The sequence below is a fragment of the Pseudorca crassidens genome, chromosome 7 (genome assembly GCF_039906515.1).
Source record: "Pseudorca crassidens isolate mPseCra1 chromosome 7, mPseCra1.hap1, whole genome shotgun sequence".
In the NCBI taxonomy this organism is placed as follows: domain Eukaryota; kingdom Metazoa; phylum Chordata; class Mammalia; order Artiodactyla; family Delphinidae; genus Pseudorca; species Pseudorca crassidens.
Genome location: NC_090302.1, coordinates 102,734,023 through 102,754,498, shown reverse-complemented (window position 1 = coordinate 102,754,498; position 20,476 = coordinate 102,734,023). Strand labels below are relative to the sequence as shown.

At 38.6% G+C, this 20,476-nt stretch overlaps 1 long non-coding RNA gene across 1 annotated transcript in view; it reads left to right on the top strand.

Annotated features, from left to right (window-relative positions):
• The window catches only part of LOC137228140 (uncharacterized), a 122,702-nt gene that overhangs the window by 1,004 nt on the left and 101,222 nt on the right, over window positions 1-20,476 (top strand). The window lies entirely within an intron of this gene.

Below are 20,476 nucleotides of genomic sequence, written 5' to 3'. Positions count from 1 at the left end.
CAATGCAGGGTGGGCACAATGCAGGTTTTGAAAACAAATAAAATTAATTAAAGTCAGGTAACAGAGATAATATACTTGTAGCCCAGTTTCAGTTTTCTAACATATGATGGATGTAGGAAATCAAGAGATACAGGGACTGAAATCTGAAGGTCAAATATTCCTTGGAAAGGGGAATTCGAAATCTGCAGAGATGAAAAGTCCAGGGAAATATAGTTTGTGACAAGTCTGAACAAAAACAATTGCCTTGTCATCTTTCTGTTCAGTACTCCCTGTTTGTGACTGCGATGACTGAAAAGCACCTGAATTAATTTCAAATTAATTTAAAAGTTGCCAAGTTACTCACCATAACTTTGAATAAAACCAGATATTTTTTTTCTTCCACTGAGATTTTAATGACTGAGTTAGAATAGATTTTCTATATCTTTAAACATGTTTATTTAAATAAGGAACCTACACAGACTTCTTGCTGTCTGGTGCACTGCTAACTTTTAAAATGTCCCTTTATTTTGCATTGTGCTTTGGGGACAATTCAGGGTAAAAAATTCAGAATACTGCAAGACAAAGTGAAGAGTAGAATGCCTAACTAATGACCACGTTTGCAAAGACCACAGGCACAAGTGATTGCATGCAAAATGCTTGTTATGGCTGAGAACAAACGATTGCTTGTGAAAAGTAGAGACCCCAGACTGTTTTTCTTCACAGCTTTCTCCTTGTTTTATTAAATGACGAGGTCCTATCAATCAGTACGTAATCAGAAAAGGCTTGGTTTCTAGAGGTATTTATTTTTATAAAATCTCTTGGCCCTTTTGTATTTTAAAACAAAACGGGTTAATTTAGGGAGTTCCTTTTGGCTTATTAATGTGAAACTGCAGCATTGCAGGCTCTGTGGGGAAAGGAAGTTCTAGTTTGCTAAGAGACAGGTTATCTTTCAGGCATGGAGAGTCCATGTCTCAAGCTGTTGGGAGAGACAGGTGACAGAGTGAGGGGATTAACTTGTGCATATTGCAAAAACAGGATTTTCTGGTTTCGGAGGGATACATTTAAAAAAAAGAAAAAAAAGAAAATTGCCTGTTCTTCTGTTAAGTACTGCCAGTCTCCAGGTTGGACTGTGAAAGATATCATCAGATAAGGCCAAGTGCTAATTATGCAGTAATTATGCCTTAGTTACTTAGTACTTTCTGCTTTTATTAAAAAATATACAAACCCTTGTCAGTTTCCGGTTGCACGTGCACTGAAAGCACTTTCTGCCCCTGAGAGCAAACGGTTAAGGAGCAGGCTGCTGCTGTGAGTTATTTATTTTTTTATTTTTTTTAGAAAAAATGCCATATTTTAATAGAAGATCACCATTTATCAGAATGCATACCAAAATACTGCAACAAATTGGTCTTCAACAAAAACAGCACAATGACAGAAAACTCGATATGCTACACCTCTGAGGAGTCTACAACCAGGCTAATTGGAAATCAACACACAACTCCCACTGCCCCACACACAAATATGTACAGGTTATATAAGCCAAGATTTAGAAAACACATTGGAAGAGGAGGGACACACCCACATATGTATTTGTGTGCATGTTTTCCTTGAACACATACAACATTGTTTTCTTTTGTTTTACTCAACTCAAAGAAATTCTTGATCTAAAATTATTTCATGCTTAACACTATACAAAGGAAATACCATAAAGCAAGTTTAAATTTTCCTGGGAGCTGTTTGTTGCAAATAAAAAATGTTTTGCATTTTTTTAGTGTAAAACTCCGCATAAAAACAGGAGTTGTTATACAGTGCTTGCCATTTGCTGTGAGTTTTTTTCAGGGCTTTGAAAATGAGATGACTCTGCAGAGAGACATTTACAAGGAATCACATGTCCAACTTCACAATTAGTTTTGCCTTGTACCTAAGCTGGTTTAGAAATTGTTCAGCTTTTAACTGGTCACGGAAGGAAGAAAGCATTGCATACAAATGAAATAATGGCTAAATACTGAGGCTAAATCCAGTTAGTGCCTACAGCTTAAAATTATAACTTCAGTGTCGCATGAAGTATTGTTCATTCTGGCCACAACAAGATAATGCAGAGAATTATAACTGTCACCTTATGAAGGAGAAAAGTTCTCATGGCGTAAAAAATGATTGCTCCAAGGACCTACTGTGTAGCACAGGAAACCATACTCAATATTTTGTAATAACCTGTAAGGGAAAAGAATCTGAAAAAAAATAGATGTATATGTATGTATAACTGAATCACTTTGCTGTACACCTGAAACTAACACAACATTGTAAATCAACCATACTTCAATAAAAAAAATTAATTAAAAATTTAAAAAGACTGATCCAGTTCCACATTTAGTAAAATATTTTATTTTACGTTAGACTTTTCACTTTAATCACTCTTTCTGAAGGTGACTTGAAGGTTATGCTGGTCAGTGAATTTAGTATACAAACTTTTTAAAAAAGTTATAACATTCTTTTGTCCTTCTTTGTCTCATAGTTTTGAAGAATATTTACTACCCTAATATTTTACATAGAAAGAAATGTAAGCTTTTGCATTTTTAACCTTAATGACACTGAGGCTACAGAATCTTCTGAAAATATTACCGAGAGAAAATAAGCATGAGGAATTATCTGAATTTACAACACGGTTGAGTCTGACTATGATACTTTTATAATTTATTCTAAATAAGGAAGTTACACATGATTTAAATGAAAGACATTTTAAATGAAATTGTCTCTGGGTGTTGTACCATAAGCTACAGTGTGTTTTGAATCGATTTATTTCCATAGGGAAATACACAGCCTGCTGTGTGTTCCTTCAGTAGGTGAAGTGCAAACATTAACTTTGTAGTTAAGAGATAGCTATTGTGAGGTCTTATCTAATGATAATGGAAAAGTATTCTTTGCATAAGGGGTTTATTCTTTGCATCAAAGTAAGTTTAGAAAAATAAGGAGCTGGGCATTTCCTTCCTCCTTTCCATATTTCCTTCCATTTTAAAGAATACTTTTTTGATACACAATAATGCAAGGAGGATGTGAGAACCGGGCAGCAAGCAACTGCTCCATATGGAAGACACCACTGTCAAATTGGTGGGCTGAATCTCTCCCAGATTTGATGACCTGTACATTGTCCCAATCTGCTGTGATGTCTTGAACCTGACCCTTTTGCCTGGGATCAGATATTCTAGAACTCATGATAAGTAATTTTTAAATAAATTGTCCCTTGCTGGTTTTTTTAAGGGATTGTCGATGTAGGAAGCTCGGGACCGAGTCTCCTGGAATGGGAACATGAGAAAATGAACACTGTAATACTTATTTCTACTTGAGCTTCGGGATGTCAAAGTTTAAAAGCAGCCTTGGCTTTTGGTCTTTTTTGATTTGAGATGTTGAAAGCAAAATAAAAGTATCCTCGCAGGAAGAGGCTGTTTCTTGCCAGGAAATCGGGATGTATATATCCCTATTGTCTTCAATTAAAACAAGTCCGTCTGAAACACAGGATCCTTTTTCTAATATTAAGCACTGAAATGGTCTTTGTTTCCCTTGCCAAATATTTTTTGTTGTTGTTGAACATTGCCTTATAGTTCTGTGAGTGACTGTTTTTTATGAAAAGTTAATTGAAGTATTTATGAAATTAAGAACATTTTATGGCTTTATATTGTTCCAAATACAAGCTTAATCAGTTTTGAAATTCTATACCAGAAAATGTCATGTTTTATGGGGGGAAAGTCTTATTTTTCAGCTTTAACATAGCTTGCTGATTTTTTTTTTTTTTTTTTTTGCTGTGTAATGCCTTCACCTCACTGCCGGGAATCAGTTCTGCGAAAGCCAGAGGAGAAGGACTTAGAATTCTTAAAAAGTATTTGAGATAGCCTTGCTAAAAGTGAGTCTAAAAATAAAGTTAAGTAGATGCCTAATAAAACAGCACCGTCATATTGATTTTTAGCATGTTTTTAATTGAACATGTTAGCTTTACCTATAAAGCGGCAGATCTTGATAATATGCACTTGAATTTTTAAAACCCTCCATTGCACATCACTTTGCACCAGTGCAGCCGTGTCATATTTATGGCATATTTTCATCCCTAGCTTACCAAGGCTTAACTTAGCAAGAGACATAATTCTTTTATTAGAAACTCTTAATTAAAATGAACCTTGTAAAACTAGAGCAGATCAATGATCTGTTATCTTTGGAACAAATTTCTGAGACGAGCTAAACCCAGGACATAAAACAAAGGAAAAAGGAAGCCCTACCTAACAAGTCTTATTGTCCCAGGACTGGATTCTTTCTCCACAATCTCAGCGATCCTGAAAAGTAGTATTCTTTCATTATCCTCAGAAAATGGGCTCCCTGTCATAGCCATCTCTTTTCGCTCAGATTGCCAAGAACATCATATATTTTAGAATATTTTTACTCACTTTTTTTGGGTTACAATTCACATATACTTGTAGAAATTTACAAAATTCAGAGAAACAATAATCGAAGTATTTTCTTCTAGCTTTTCCTCTGTACTTTAAATATAGAGGGGAATCTTTCTGTTTATGTAATTCCATACCCCGTTTTGTAAAATAAATGTATCTGAATATGTAATTTGCTATTTTAGAGGAAGGAATGTGGTTCTGTACACCATGAGACCTGGGTTCTAGCCAAAGACTGACTTTCATTGTCCTCTTTAAGAAAGGATTTTTAAGGGCCCTTTAGATCAAGAATGATAACATAATAATAACAATTAATAATATAACAGTAATAATAATAGATCAGGAAAGTCTAATTGGGTCTGAGTATTAATTTCTTTCTCTCTCTGACTGCCTCTCTCTCTCTTGTTTGCTGAGAGGAGTGTCATTGTGAAGTGGAAGGCGGTGATGTGACAGTCAGAAGTGGTGAACTGTAATCTGGCCTCGTCAGGCCTGAATACTGTATTCCTTTACACTTAATGGTACCCTGCATCCCAAAGCCATCATCATCACCACCATGAGGTTTTACATGTGAATAACACGTTACGTCAAAGAAGCAAAACATAACTCTTTTATCTCATCTGGCCTGAGTACCAGGGGTAGACAGGGTAGAACACAAATTATTATTTCCATTTTACATTTGGTAAAGTTGTTGAAGAGATTTGTCCAAGGCCACCTATCTGGTAAGTGGTGGAGCCAATACCAGAACGCAGATCTTCTGATAGTACTGCTAACATAAAAAAAAAAAAAAATTCCTTTAGTAGGGGATCCAATCCTGTCTCCACCAGCATGAAAAAAATAAAGGTAGGCAGATATTAGTAATATTAGTAACAATAACTGGTATTAATTAAGTGCTTACTAGGCGCCCAGCACTGTGCCAAGATTTTACTGAATTACTTAACCATCACAAAAACCCTTTGAGGTGACACGATTATTGTCCCCATTTTGTAGGAAAATGCAATTGAACATGCAGGCACAGAGAGGCTAAGTATCACACACAGCTAGGACATGGTGGGGATGAGATGTGAATCTCTGAATGTCTAACTTTGGAGGGAAGATGACCCTCACTGCGGTGTAACCCTGCTTCAAAGGCCATGCAGTCGGTCTTAAAAATTTCATTTAAAAGCTAATTGTTTAACTGTTAGATCATATTTTAAAAAATCCAGGACATATGCTGTGAATTCTTTTGCTGCCTTTTTTCTGCATTTATATAAATATGAAACATTTGAATATTTTTTCAGATAACATTATTTCTTGGTTTGTGATATTAAAACTATTAAAAATGAAAACTTTGAATTACTTGTCTTTGTTTTTTTTCTTTATCCTAAATTAATTTTCTGTGTAATTTGAAGGACATCTAACTCATTCATTCTAGTTCCTTAATATAGATAGTATCCTTAATCATTTATCTATTAATTTAACTGGTATCTATCATTATGTTTACATGCACTTTTGGTTTAGTTTTTAGGAGGCTTTAATTTGTAATATACATTGATTTATTATATCATTCATTTGCTAATATATCTATATATTTACACTCAAATTAAAAAGAAAATCTTTTAATCATATGTGTTCACAATTTTTTGTAGATGTGAAACTCTTGAAACTAAATCTACTTTGAGAGATCTAATAATACACATTTGAGTCTCGGCAGAAGAAATAGCTTGGTCCCCCAGTCTTCATCAGGGAAGGCTTACAATGGAATGGCTGGCAAGGAAGCAGCTTTATAAATCTATTAGAACAGTGAAGAGACAGCCATGAATAATTTTAAGTGAATCTCTTGATCATCTATCTTATATATTAAAATCAGGGTTATGTGACTGTGTTTATATAGGTTGCCTAGAGACAAGTCAGCCTTAATCCATTTTTGTTATTTATGGGATAAAGTGCTCTGACTCACCGTTATTTTCATTTGTATAAATCTGCTTTGGCTTCTGCTTTATCAGATACGGTCAAGGAAGAGAACTCGTTCCCATTTTTCCTGAACAAAAGTTGACCTTGAAAAGAAACAACATGTATCTTGTATTAGTTATGATAGCAATGAGCTTCTGGATCTGGATTACATAAAATTATTAGGAACTGAATGCCTAGTGATGAAATTCTTCCTTAGCCACTGTGACTCATTTAATACAATTTGCTATGCTTCCTGTTAGTCTATGTGGTCCTTCCCTCCTGTCAGGTCAATATACCTTAGCAATCTGTTGCCTTCTCGGAAACTTCTAAGAGTGACACGTGCGCCTTCTTGAACAAGGGACATGTGCATGTCGTGATCAAGCCTTTAGGTCTTTATGGAAGATCCCACATCAATGATTGCCTTCTGCTTCTGGGTTTCTGGTTTCGTTTGTACTCCTATGACTTGGCTCTCAGAAACTTCTACTTTTCCAAATCTTTTCCAATTTTTCCAGGGAGGAATTCTTCCTCTCCGTCCCTAAAGCTCAGTGTTTGTGGTCTAGTTAGGTACTACCACCTGCTGGACATTTAAATAATATCTCAACTCTCTCACTAAACTTAAAATTCCAAGTAGCAGATACCAAGTCTTGTAGGTATTTGCGCATCCTACAACATTTTACCGATAGTAGGTGCCCGATCAATGTTTGTTGTATTAATGAGTAAATGAAGTTCTACCTTTTTTTTTTCTTTCAAAAAACACCAGTCTGTTCAATACCACGCACTGTGCTGGACATTGGGGAGTGATATGAAAGACACAATCGTAGCTTGGATGAACACATTCTTTTGTTTTGTTTTGTTTTTTCCTTTTTTTTTTTTGTTTTTGTTTTGGCCACTTCACATGCAGGATCTTATTTCCCTGACTAGGGATGGAACTTGTGCCCCCTGCAATGGAAGCGCAGAGTCCTAACGACTCCCCGGCAGGGAATTCCAGTTTGAACACATTCTAATGGAGGATTCAGGCACGTAAAAACCTAGTTACCACGGGGGAACTGTGGACCTTTACCTAAGCTAGAGATAAACAAAGTGCTTCACGGGAGCACGGAGGATGAGCAACTAAACCAATTGGTGATAAAGGTGGAAGAGCCTCAGGGAGAGTCTTCTGGAGGAGGTGACACCTGATGTGACTTTTGAGTTATAAGTAGGAAGTGCCAAAATGTAGAAGGGGAGACAGGCAACCACAGGCACTGAGGCGAGGGTAGACACAGTGCACCCAAAGGACTGTAAGTGAACAGAATAAGGGGGAGAATGCAGCTTTGGCTGGAGCGGAGAGTATGTAGCCGGGGATACAGAGATGGGGTCATGTAGCACAGCCTGGAGAAAGGCAAACACATTCCAGGCTGGAGAGAGGGGGAACACATAGTCCAGGATAGAAAAAGGATATTAGGTGAGGTGGGCAGGATAAGGGACATGCAGCCCAGGCTGGAGGCGGAAGCAGGGAAGAGACCATGGAAGGCTTCCTATGTCGTGACAAGACTTTTGCATTTATCTTAAAGCTAATTAGAATTAGTGAAGCATTTAAGACAAATTTTATTTTATTTATCTATTATTAAAAATTTGTATTGGAGTATAGTTGATTTACAATGTTGTGTTTGTTAGTTTTTGCTGTATAGCAAAGTGAATCTGTTATACATATACATAGATCCACTCATTTTACTTTATTTTATTTTATTAATTTTTTTTTTTGGCTGCACTGGGCTGCATGTGGGATCCTAGTTCCCCCACCAGGGATTGAACCCACATCCCCTGCAGTGGAAGTGTGAACCTTAACTGCTAGAACACCAGGGAAGTCCCTATCCACTCTTTTTTAGATTCTTTTCCCATATAGGTCATTACAGAGTACTGAGTAGAGTTCCCTGTGCTATACAGTAGGTCCTTATTAGTTATCTATTTTACATATAATAGTGTATATATGTAAGACGAATTTTAGAAAAATCACATTGGCAAAAGGGGGCAGAATATTTTGGATGGTGAAAGGGGACTGGAAGCAGGGAAATATGTTTGCAAGCTATTGCAATCATCCAGATGAGATTGGAGGAAGGTGTCAATTCAGAAGGGTGGGTGAGGAGAGGCAGGGATTATGATAACGAGGACAGGATTTGGAGGAACAGGTGAATGGTGGCGTCATCCCCTGTATTCATCTCCGATGGCTGATGTCACAAACTGCCACAAATTTGGCGGCCGAAAAGAACACAAATTTATTATCTTAGAGTTCTGGAGGTCAAAAGTCTAAAATCAGTCTCAGTGGATTAAAATCAACGGGTTGATGGGACAGTGTTCCTTCTGGAAGCTCTAGGGAGAATCTATTTCCTTGCCTTTTCCAGCGTCTAGAGGATGCTACGTTCCTGGGTTCATGGCCCCTTCCTCTATTTTCAGAGCCAGCATTGGCACATCTTTCTCCTCTCTGATCTCTGTTCCACCTCACAATTTCTTCCCCTCACACTGACCCTCCTGCTGTACATGCTGAATGTGGAGTGTCTGTGAGGCAACCACGTGAAGAACCTTCCAGGTGTTTGAACTTCCTTGTCTAGGAAGGAAAGCCCCACTCTCTATAGGACAAGTAGTCCGAGCTACGTCTCACTTTCTTTATTTGTAAAACAGCAATAATAATGGTACCTATTTCATAACGTGGTTTCGAGGATTAAGTGAAATAGCGTATGTGAAATGCTTAGTGCCTTTGGCAGCGCTCAGTCAGTGATGGTTATTCCTACTACTATGATGATGATGACTAACCTCACCTCCGTAGTGCTTGGCACAGTGCTGGGCATGGGTTAGGGGTTCCCCATGTACTAGGAAAGGTTAAAGACAAGTGTGTCACATAACCCTTCCAGTAGGAGTTTAAAGACTTGTCAGAGAGACAAGAATTTTCCCTGGGTAGAAGAGAAGTAAATTGATGTGCTTTAGCTCACCAGCTTTGGCAGTAAAAAGGGCTAAGATGATTATAAACCGATTCAATCAGAATGCTGTTGGGTGCTTGATCTCAGGCATATAGTTCAATGTCAAGATAACAGAAACATTTATTTTCTCAAATGACCGAGTATGTGGATGTATTTAACAGGACACCCTTCCCTTTCCCCCCTAAATTTCTTGCATACAGATATAGCAGACATAGAAAGTTTCCTGTTTGAGGGTAACACATATAATGGATCATACAGGGCAGATTACTTCCACTTTAAAATTTTTATTTATTAATTTTATTAAGAATTTTTTATACTCAATCTATTTTTTTATTGATGTATAGTTGATGTACAATATTATATAAGTTACAGGTGTACAATATAGTGATATACTTTTTTTTTTGGTCAATCCCAAACTCCCTAACTATCCCTCCCCTGCATCCTTCCCCCCTGTAACCGTAAGTTTGTTCTCTGAGTCTGTTTCTGTTTTGTAAATAAGTTCATTTTTATCATTTTTTTAAGATTCTGCATATAAGTGATATACGATATTTCTCTTTCTCTCTCTGACTTACTTCACTCGGTATGACAATCTCTAGGTCCTTCCATGTTGCTGCAAATGGCATTATTTCATTCTTATTAATGACTAATATTTCATTGTATTTATGTACCACAATTTCTTTATCCATTCCTCTGTCGATGGACATTTAGGTTGCTTCCATGTCTTGGCTACTGTAAACAGTACTGCAATGAGTATTGGGGTGCATATATCCTTTCGGACCAGGTTTTTCTCTGGATATATGCCTAGGAGTGGGATTGCAGGATCGTATTACTTCCATTTTGTTTTCTTTTTGATCTCCATTCCTTCTCTTGTTACCAGTTTGAGGAGCTACACGTTGACAAATCAAATGAACAGAACATGTAACTTTGTGTATAAACATTCAACCTTACTAGAGACCAAATCTTTTGTCTCATGGGCACCAATGATATATCTGGCAAAGCACAAATCAGAAGTTCCATCCACTTCCGTTCAGGAGAGGAAGCCTCTTTATGGGATGATGTAATACAGCCTGATAGTTACGTACAAAACCTAGAAAGTCTGGATCCCCGAGTTCAAATCTGACCTTCAGTACTTCCCAGCACTGTGAATTCAGACAGAGCCACCAATTCCTTCCATTCATCAGTGTCTTCATCTGTAATACTGTGGTGACAATATTAGTACCCTCTCATGGAGTTGACTTCAAGCTGTGCTCAATAAATGTTAGTTACTATTAAACTAACCCTTTCCCTATACTTAGGCTTTAACGACTTAGCAAGTATTTATTGAGCTCCTATTGTATGCTCGGCACACTTCTGTAAATATCTTACTTCATATTCACATCAACCAAGTGAGACGATACTACACTTTTTTTTCTACTTTCTTTCTTCCTTCTTTTTTTTTTTTTTTTTTTAACAGGAGACTAAGACACACTGAACTGGAATACCTGACTGAGGTATTTGAGGTATTTCTTTTTTGCAGTGAAAAGGGCATCATCCCATGTCTAGAGCCCTTTTCAAATACAATACAGGTTTTTGATATAATCAATATATATTTTAAAAATCACCCTAAATCCTAATTTCTTTGCCAGCATAACACTTGGATTCTTATCGCTCTGAGTGTTTAGGCTTATGCCCTTCAAATCTTTTACTTATAGGCAGATACTATCAATAGGTGGGGATCAGAGAAATCTTTATAATCTATGGTTTTTATTTTTTATATACAATTCTACAGGGTGTTCAGATAATTCTATATTAGCATGAGCCAAAAATGACACTAAATAATACAATTCATTTTAATCTTTGACAATCTGGAGACAAAATATATTTCTTAGCTTTTCTAATATTAAAATCAAACATTTTTCTTACTTTATTTTTATTGCTTCTTTTTCTTTTTCTTTTTTTTACATCTTTACTGCAGTATAACTGCTTTAAAATGGTGTGTTAGTTTCTGCTTTATAACAAAGTGAATCAGTTATACATATACATATGTTCCCATATCTCTTCCCTCTTGCATCTCCCTCCCTCCCACCCTCCTTATCCCACCCCTCCAGGCGGTCACAAAGCACCGAGCTGATCTCCCTGTGCTACGTGGCTGCTTCCCACTAGCTATCTATTTTACATTTGGTAGTGTATAAATGTTCATGCCACTCTCTCACTTTGTCACAGCTTACCCTTCCCCCTCCCCGTGTCCTCAAGTCCATTCTCTAGTAGGTCTGTGTCTTTATTCCTGTCTTACCCCTAGGTTCTTCATGACATTTTTTTTTCTTAAATTCCATATATATGTGTTACGATACGGTATTTGTCTTTCTCTTTCTGATTTACTTTACTCTGTATGACAGACTCTAGGTCTATCCACCTCATTACAAATAGCTCAATTTCGTTTCTTTTTATGGCTGAGTAATATTCCATTGTATATATGTGCCACATCTTCTTTATCCATTCATCCCATGATGGACAGTTAGGTTGTTTCCATCTCTGGGCTATTGTAAATAGAGCTGCAATGAACATTTTGGCACATGACCCTTTTTGAATTATGGTTTTCTCAGGGTATATACTCAGTAGTGGGATTGCTGGGTCATATGGTAGTTCTATTTGTAGTTTTTAAAGGAAACTCCATACTGTTCTCCACAGTGGCTGTATCAATTTACATTCCCACCAACAGTGCAAGAGGGTTCCCTTTTCTCCACACTCTCTCCAGAATTTACTGTTTCTAGATTTTTTGATGATGGCCATTCTGACTGGTGTGAGATGATATCTCATTGTAGTTTTGATTTGCATTTCTCTAATGATTAATGATGTTGAGCATTCTTTCATGTGTTTGTTGGCAGTCTGTATATCTTCTTTGGAGAAATGTCTACTTAGGTCTTCTACCCATTTTTGGATTGGGTTGTTTGTTTTTTTGTTATTGAGCTGCATGAGCTGCTTATAAATTTTGGAGATTAATCCTTTGTCAGTTGCTTCATTTGCGAATATTTTCTCCCATTCTGAGGGTTGTCTTTAGGTCTTGTTTATGGTTTCCTTTGCTGTGCAAAAGCTTTGAAGTTTCATTAGGTCCCATTTGTTTCTTTTTGTTTTTATTTCCATTTCTCTAGGAGGTGGGTCAAAAAGGATCTTGCTGTGATTTATGTCATAGAGTGTTCTGCCTATGTTTTCCTCTAAGAGTTTAATAGTTTCTGGCCTTACATTTAGGCCTTTAATCCATTTTGAGCTTATTTTTGTGTGTGGTGTTAGGGAGTGATCTAATCTCATAATTTTACATGTACCAGTCCAGTTTTCCCAGCACCACTTATTGAAGAGGCTGTCCTTTCTCTACTGTATATTCCTGCCTCCTTTATCAAAGATAAGGTGACCATATGTGCATGGGTTTATCTCTGGGATTTCTATCCTGTTCCATTGATCTAGCTTTCTGTTTTTGTGCCAGTACCATTCTGTCTTGATTACTGTAGCTTTGTAGTATAGTCTGAAGTCAGGGAGCCAGATTCCTCCAGCTCCGTTTTTAATTCTCAAGATTACTTTGGCTATTCGGGGTCTTTTGTGTTTCCATACAAATTGTGAAATTTTTTGTTCTAGTTCTGTGAAAAATACCAGTGGTAGTTTGATAGGGATTGCATTGAATCTGTAGATTGCTTTGGGTAGTAGAGTCATTTTCACAATGTTGATTCTTCCAATCCAAGAACATGGTATATCTCTCCATCTATTTGTATCATCTTTAATTTCTTTCATCAGTGTCTTATAATTTTCTGCATACAGGTCTTTTGTCTACTTAGGTAGGTTTATCCCTAGATATTTTATTCTTTTTGTTGCAATGGTAAATGGGAATGTTTTCTTCATTTCACTTTCAGATTTTTCATCATTAGTGTATAGGAATGTCAGAGATTTCTGTGCATTAATTTTGTATCCTGCTACTTTACCAAATTCATTGATTAGCTCTAGGAGTTTTCTGGTAGCATCTTTAGGATTCTCTATGTATAGTATCATGTCATCTGCAAACAGTGACAGCTTTACTTCTTCTTTTCCGATTTGGATTCCTTTTATTTCCTTTTCTTCTCTGATTGCTGTGGCTAAAACTTCCAAAACCATGTGGAATAAGAGTGGTGAGAGTGGGCAACCTTGTCTTGTTCCTGATCTTAGTGGAAATGCTTTCAGTTTTTCACCATTGAGGATGATGTTGGCTGTGGGTTTGTCATATATGGCCTTTATTAAGTTGAGGAAAGTTCCCTCTATGCCTACTTTCTGCAGGGTTTTTATCATAAATCGGTGTTGAATTTTGTCGAAAGCTTTCTCTGCATCTATTGAGATGATCATATGATTTTTCTCCTTCAATTTGTTAATATGGTTTATCACATTGATGGTTTTGCATATATTGAAGAATCCTTGCATTCCTGGAATAAACCCCACTTGATCATGGTGTATGATCCTTTTAATGTGCTGTTGGATTCTGTTTGCTAGTACTTTGTTGAGGATTTTTGCATCTGTGTTCATCAGTGATATTGGCCTGTAGTTTTCTTTCTTTGTGACATCCTTGTCTGGTTTTGGTATCAGGGTGATGATGGCCTCATAGAATGAGTTTCGGAGTGTTCCTCCCTCTGCTATATTTTGGAAGACTTTGAGAAGGATAGGTGTTAGCTCTTCTCTAAATGTTTGGTAGATTTCGCCTGTGAAGCCATCTGGTCCTGGGCTTTTGTTTGTTGGAAAATTTTAATCACAGTTTCAATTTCAGTGCTTGTGATTGGTCTGCTCATATTTTCTATTTCTTCCTGATTCAGTCTTGGCAGGTTGTGCATGTCTAAGAATTTGTCCATTTCTTCCAGGTTGTCCATTTTATTGGCATAGAGTTGCTTGTAGTAATCTCTCATGATCTTTTGTATTTCTGCAGTGTCAGTTGTTACTTCTCCTTTTTCATTTCTAATTCTATTGATTTGAGTCTTCTCCCTTTTTTTCTTGATGAGTCTAGCTAATGGTTTATCAAATTTTGTTTATCTTCTCAAAGAACCAGCTTTTAGTTTTATTGATCTTTGCTATCATTTCCTTCACTTCTTTTACATTTATTTCTGATCTGATTTTTATGATTTCTTTCCTTCTGCTAACTTTGGGGTTTTTTGTTCTTCTTTCTCTAATTGCTTTAGGTGCAAGGTTAGGTTCTTTATTCGAGATGTTTCCTGTTTCTTAAGGTAGGATTGTATTGCTATAAACTTCCCTCTTAGAACTGCTTTTGCTGCATCCCATAGATTTTGGGTCGTCATGTCTCCATTGTCATTTGTTTCTAGGTATTTTTTTAATTTCCTCTTTGATTTCTTTAGTGATCGCTTTGTTATTGTGTATTGTTTATCCTCCATGTGTTTGTATTTTTACAGATCTTTTCCTGTAATTGATATCTCATCTCATAGCTTTGTGGTTGGAAAAGATACTTGAAACAATTTCAATTTTCTTAAATTTACCAAGGCTTGATTTGTGACCCAAGATATGATCTGTCCTGGAGAATGTTCCATGAGCACTTGAGAAAAATGTGTATTCTGTTGTTTTTGGATGGAATGTCCTATAAATATCAATTAAGTCCATCTTGTTTAATGTGTCATTTAAAGCTTGTGTTTCCTGATTTATTTTCATTTTGGATGATCTGTCCATTGGTGAAAGTGGGGTGTTAAAGTCCCCTACTATGAATGTGTTACTGTCGATTTCCCCTTTTATGGCTGTTAGTATTTGCCTTATGTATTGAGGTGCTCGTATGTTGGGTGCATAAATATTTACAATTGTTATATCTTCTTGGATCGATCCCTTGATCATTATGTAGTGTCCTTCTTTGTCTCTTCTAATAGTCTTTATTTTTAAGTCTATTTTGTCTGATATGAGAATTGCTACTCCAGCTTTCTTTTGATTTACATTTGCATGGAATATTTTTTCCATCCCCTCTCTTTCAGTCTGTATGTGTCCCTAGGTCTGAAGTGGGTCTCTTGTAGACAGCATATACACGGGTCTTGTTTTTGTATCCATTCAGCCAGTCTATGTCTTTTGATTGGACCATTTAATATATTTACATTTAAGGTAGTTTTCCATATGTATGTTCCTATTACCTTTTTCTTAATTGTTTTGGGTTTGTTATTGTAAGTCTTTTCCTTGTCTTGTGTTTCCTGCCTAGCGAAGTTCCTTTACCATTTGCTGTAGAGCCGCTTTGGTGGTGCTGAATTGTCTTAGCTTTTGCTTGTCTGTAAAGGTTTTAATTTCTCTGTTGAATCTGAATGAGAACCTTGCTGGGTAGAGTAATCTTGGTTGCAGGTTTTTCTCCTTCATCACTTTAAATATGTCCTGCCAGTCCCTTCTGGCTTGCAGAGTTTCTGCTGAAAGATCAGCTGTTAACCTTATGGGGATTCCCTTGTGTGTTATTTGTTGTTTTTCACTTGCTGCTTTTAATATGTTTTCTTTGTATTTAATTTTTGACAGTTTGATTAATATGTGTGTTGGCGTATTTCTCCTTGGATTTATCCTGTATGGGACTTTCTGTGCTTCCTGGATTTGGTTAACTATTTCCTTTCCCATATTAGGGAAGTTTTCAACTATAATCTCTTCAAATATTTTCTCAGTCCCTTTCTTTTTCCCTTCTTCTTCTGGAACCCCTATAATTCGAATGTTGGTGCATTTAATGTTGTCCCAGAGGTCTCTGAGACTGTCCTCAGTTCTTTTCACTCTTTTTTCTTTATTCTGCTCTGCAGTAGTTATTTCCACTATTTTATCTTCCAGGTCACTTATCTGTTCTTCTGCCTCAGTTATTCTGCTATTGATCCCATCTAGAGTATTTTTAATTTCATTTATTGTATTGTTCATCATTGTTTGTTTCACCTTTAGTTATTCTAGGTCTTGTTAAATGTTTCTTGCATTTTGTCCATTCTATTTCCAAGATTTTGGATCATCTTTAGTATCATTATTCTGAATTTTTTTTCAGGTAGACTGCCTATTTCCTCTTCATTCATTAGGTCTGGTGGGTTTTTATTTTGCTCCTTCATCTGCTGTGTGTTTTTCTGTCTTCTCATTTTGCTTATCTTACTGTGTTTGGGGTCTCCTTTTTGCAGGCTGCAGGTTTGTAGTTCCCATTGTTTTTGGTGTCTGTCTCCAGTGGCTAAGTTTGGTTCAGTGGGTTGTGTAAGCTTCCTGGTGGAGGGGACTAGTGCCTGTGTTCTGGTGGATGAGGCTGGATCTTGTCTTTCTGGTGGGCAGGTCCACGTCTGGTGGTGTGTTTTGGGGTGTCTGTGGACTTATTATGATTTTAGGCAGCCTCTCTGCTAATGTGTGGGGTTGTGTTCCTGTCTTACTAGTTGTTTGGCATAGGATGTCCAGCACTGTAGCTTGCTGGTCGTTGAGTGAAGCTGGTTGCTGGTGTTGAGATGGAGATCTCTGGGAGATTTTCGCCGTTTGATAATACGTGGAGCTGGGAGGTTTCTTGTGGACCATTGTCCTGAAGTTGGCTCTCCCACCTCAGAGGCACAGCACTGACTCCTGGCTGCAGCACCAAGAGCCTTTCATCCACACGGCTCAGAATAAAAGGGAGAAAAATTAGAAATAAAGAATTAGTAGAAGAAAGAAAGAAAGAAAGAAAGAAAGAAGGGAGGGAGGAAGGAAAGAAGGAAAGAAAGAAAGAATATAAAGTAAAATAAAATAAATTTATCAAAATAAAAAATAATTATTAAGAAAAAAATTAAAAAAGAAAAGGAAGGCTAGAACCCTAGGACAAATGGTGGAAGCAAAGCAATACAGACAAAATCTCACAACAGAGGCATACACATACACACTCACAAAGACAGGAAAAAATAATAAATCTTTCTCTGAAAGTCTACCTCCTCAATTTGGGATGATTCGTTGACTATTCAGGTATTCCACAGACGCAGGGTACAGCAAGTTGATTGTGGAGCTTTAATCCGCTGCTCCTGAGGCTGCTGGGAGAGATTTCCCTTTCTCTTCTTTGTTCTCACAGCTTCCGGGGCTCAGCTTTGGATTTAGCCACGCCTCTGCATGTAGGTCGCCGGAGGGCGTCTGTTCTTCGCTCAGACAGGACGGGGTTAAAGGAGCCGCTGATTCGCGGGCTCCGGCTCACTCTGGCCGGGGGCGGGGCACGGAGGGCGGGGCGGGCCTGCGGCGGCAGAGGCCACGGTGACGTTGCACCAGCCTGAGGCGCGCCGAGCGTTCTTCCGGGGAAGTTGTCCCTGGATCCCGGGACGCTGGCAGTGGCGGGCTGCACAGGCTCCCCAGAAGGGGGTTGTGGATAGTGACCTGTGCTCGCACACAGGCTTCTTGGTGGCGGCAGCAACAACCTTAGTGTCTCATGCCCGTCTCTGGGGTCCGCGCTTTTAGCCGCGGCTCACGCCCGTCTCTGGAGCTCCTTTAAGCAGCGTTCTTAATCCCCTCTCCTCGCGCACCGGAAACAAAGAGGGAAGAAAAAGTCTCTTGCCTCTTCGGCAGGTCCAGACTTTTCCCCGGACTCCCTCCCGGCCAGCCGTGGCGCACTAGCCCTTGCAGGCTGTGTTCACGCCGCCAACCCCAGTCCTCTCCCGGCGCTCCGACCGAAGCCCGAGCCTCAACTCCACGCCCCACCCGCTCCGGCGGGTGAGGCGACAAGCCTCTCGGACTGGTGAGTGCCGGTCGGCCCTGATCCTCTGTGCGGGAATCTCTCCGCTTTGCCCCCCGCACCCCTGTTGCTGTGCTCTCCTCCGCGGCTCCGAAGCTTTCCCCCTCCGCCACCCGTAGTCTCCGCCCGCGAAGGGGCTTCTAGTGTGTAGAAACCTTTCCTCCTTCACGGCTCCCTCCCAGTGGTGCAGGTCCCGTCCCTATCCTTTTGTCTCTGTTTTTTCTTTATCTTTTCCCTACCCAGGTACGTGGGGAGTTTCTTGCCTTTTGGGAGGTCTGAGGTCTTCTGCCAGCGTTCAGTAGGTGTTCTGTAGGAGTTGTTCCACGTGTAGATGTATTTCTGATGTATCTGTGGGGAGGAAGGTGATTTCCGTGTCTTACTCTTCCGCCATCTTCCCGGAAGCCTCGAAAAATCTTTATTAATACATTTATAGAAAAATAATGTGGGAGTGAAAACAGTTATTTATCACAGCATGTTTCATATTAAAATATCTGACAGACAGCTTATTTCCTTGGCATACTCTAAGACTCCAGAAAAGGATTAGAAAGTCCTTTTTCCCAATGTCATTTGTCTAAAATACTAATTGTCAGAACACTCAGAAACCTCCTAGCTTGGCAAAGCTTTTTTTTTAAAAAAAATTTGTAATCAGAAAAAAATAGTGTAACATGCAAATCTGAATGCAAATTGCCTCCTATTTAATTACATTACGGGTGTAAATTACCCCCAATGCCAAACATTTCTGCCCTGGATTCCAGAACTCTGTGTTGCAATTACATCTTCCAGTGCTTCTTGAAATTTTGCAGTAGCAACACATGTATAATAGCGATAATTACGAAACCATTTGCAATGTGCTGCTTAATTTAAAATCTAGTCTCCTGATTCTATATTTGAAATGTAATATTCAACCCTGTCAAACTTTCATCAACACCTAAATCTAAATGCTTCTTCTGTTCGCAGTCTCAGGCATAAGAAGGGACAAAGTTGTCACGTGCGAAGACTGAGGCTCTGGGAATCAGTGACAGGATAGCATTGACATGGCAGATAGACTTAGACTTCCCTTGGCTTTAGGTTGTTCATCTGTCACATGGGGGATAATATCTGACTTACCTAAAAAGAGACTACTTTTTAAAGGATAAATGAGATCTTGTACTAGTTAGGTGAAAAGTCTAAGTGGAGATATCAAGAGACCCAAGAGGAGAGTGACTAAAAGAGCAAAGAAGTTTATTCCTCTTTTCTGTACTGATCCTGGAGGGTAGGTGGACTGTTCTCTGCATAGTCACTTTGTGGGGAGTGGGGGAATGGTTCTAGGTTCCTTGCAACTTGTTTCTTTGCTGCATGATAAGGTACTACTCATCTGCATGGTCAGAATTGGGTTTCAAGGCAAATCCATCTTCTAACTCACAGGAAGAGGACAAAGTGACAGGCTCTTTTCAAGCCCAGGCCTGGAAGAGATGCACATCCCTTCTGCTTCTGTGCCACTGGCAGGAACAAAGTCACACAGATCAGGTAGCTGCCAGGGTTGCAGGCAAGTGCAGTCTCTGGCTGGGTATGCACAGGCTCAGCCACCACTCTGTTACTATGGAGGAAGGAGAGAGTTTGGTGGATAAATAACACTCTCTACCACAGATATGACTGTTCGTGTGCTCCGACGGTGAAAGTAAACTAGTGCTATTTGAATGTCTAAGAGCTAGCTTGGTACCTACCCACTTTGTTTTATTATCTCAATAGCTCTGCAAGATAGATACCATTATCGCACATAAGAAAATAGAGCTTCATAGATGTTTCACAATTTAGCAGAGTTCAAAGGGCTCATAGTGGCAGAGCTGGGGTTGGAAATACACCTATCGGATGCCAAAGCAAGGTGCTCTCTACCACATCATGGTTCCAAAAGTGAGATTTTAATGAACTGGTGCTGGGGGTGAGGGTGGAACCAGAGGGCGCCATGCTTAGAATTCTCCTGGGATGGCATTCTGTTCTTCCTGAATGTTTCATCCATGACTCAGCTCCTATCCAAGTTCTATCTGCTGGACCACAGTGCAGTCTCTACCTCCTTGTGAAGACTTTCATTCCTCTCCTCTTCTCTAAGTTCCTCCAGCACTACAGTTGGTATGGCGGGATTTAGTGATTATCCTGGCTCCTATCGTTTTATACCAAACACGTGGATAAATCTTGTTCGTGCAGGGAAGCTTTCAGCTTCTAAAGTCAAAGACTACTTCTTAATGCTACTTTATCTTCCCCCACTTCCAGCCGCTCAGTGTGTAGAACAATAGCAAGTAACAGTATGTGCTTTATAAGTAGACACATTGATTTAAACGAAATCAAAGAAAGCATCAGAGTTATGATTTCCTAAACTCAGAGGAAACAGGGTTTTGACCCTTGTCTTTTCCTTGCCTTTTGATTGGCAATTTGGTTAGGTTTCTTTAGTTTAGGTTTTAGCCCCCTGATCTTCTGGGGAGAATCCTTCTGTGACATTCACTTGGGAGTGTCTTCCTCAGGTCCAGAGTGTAGGTCAAGCAAAGTCAAAACCAACAACCAGGAAT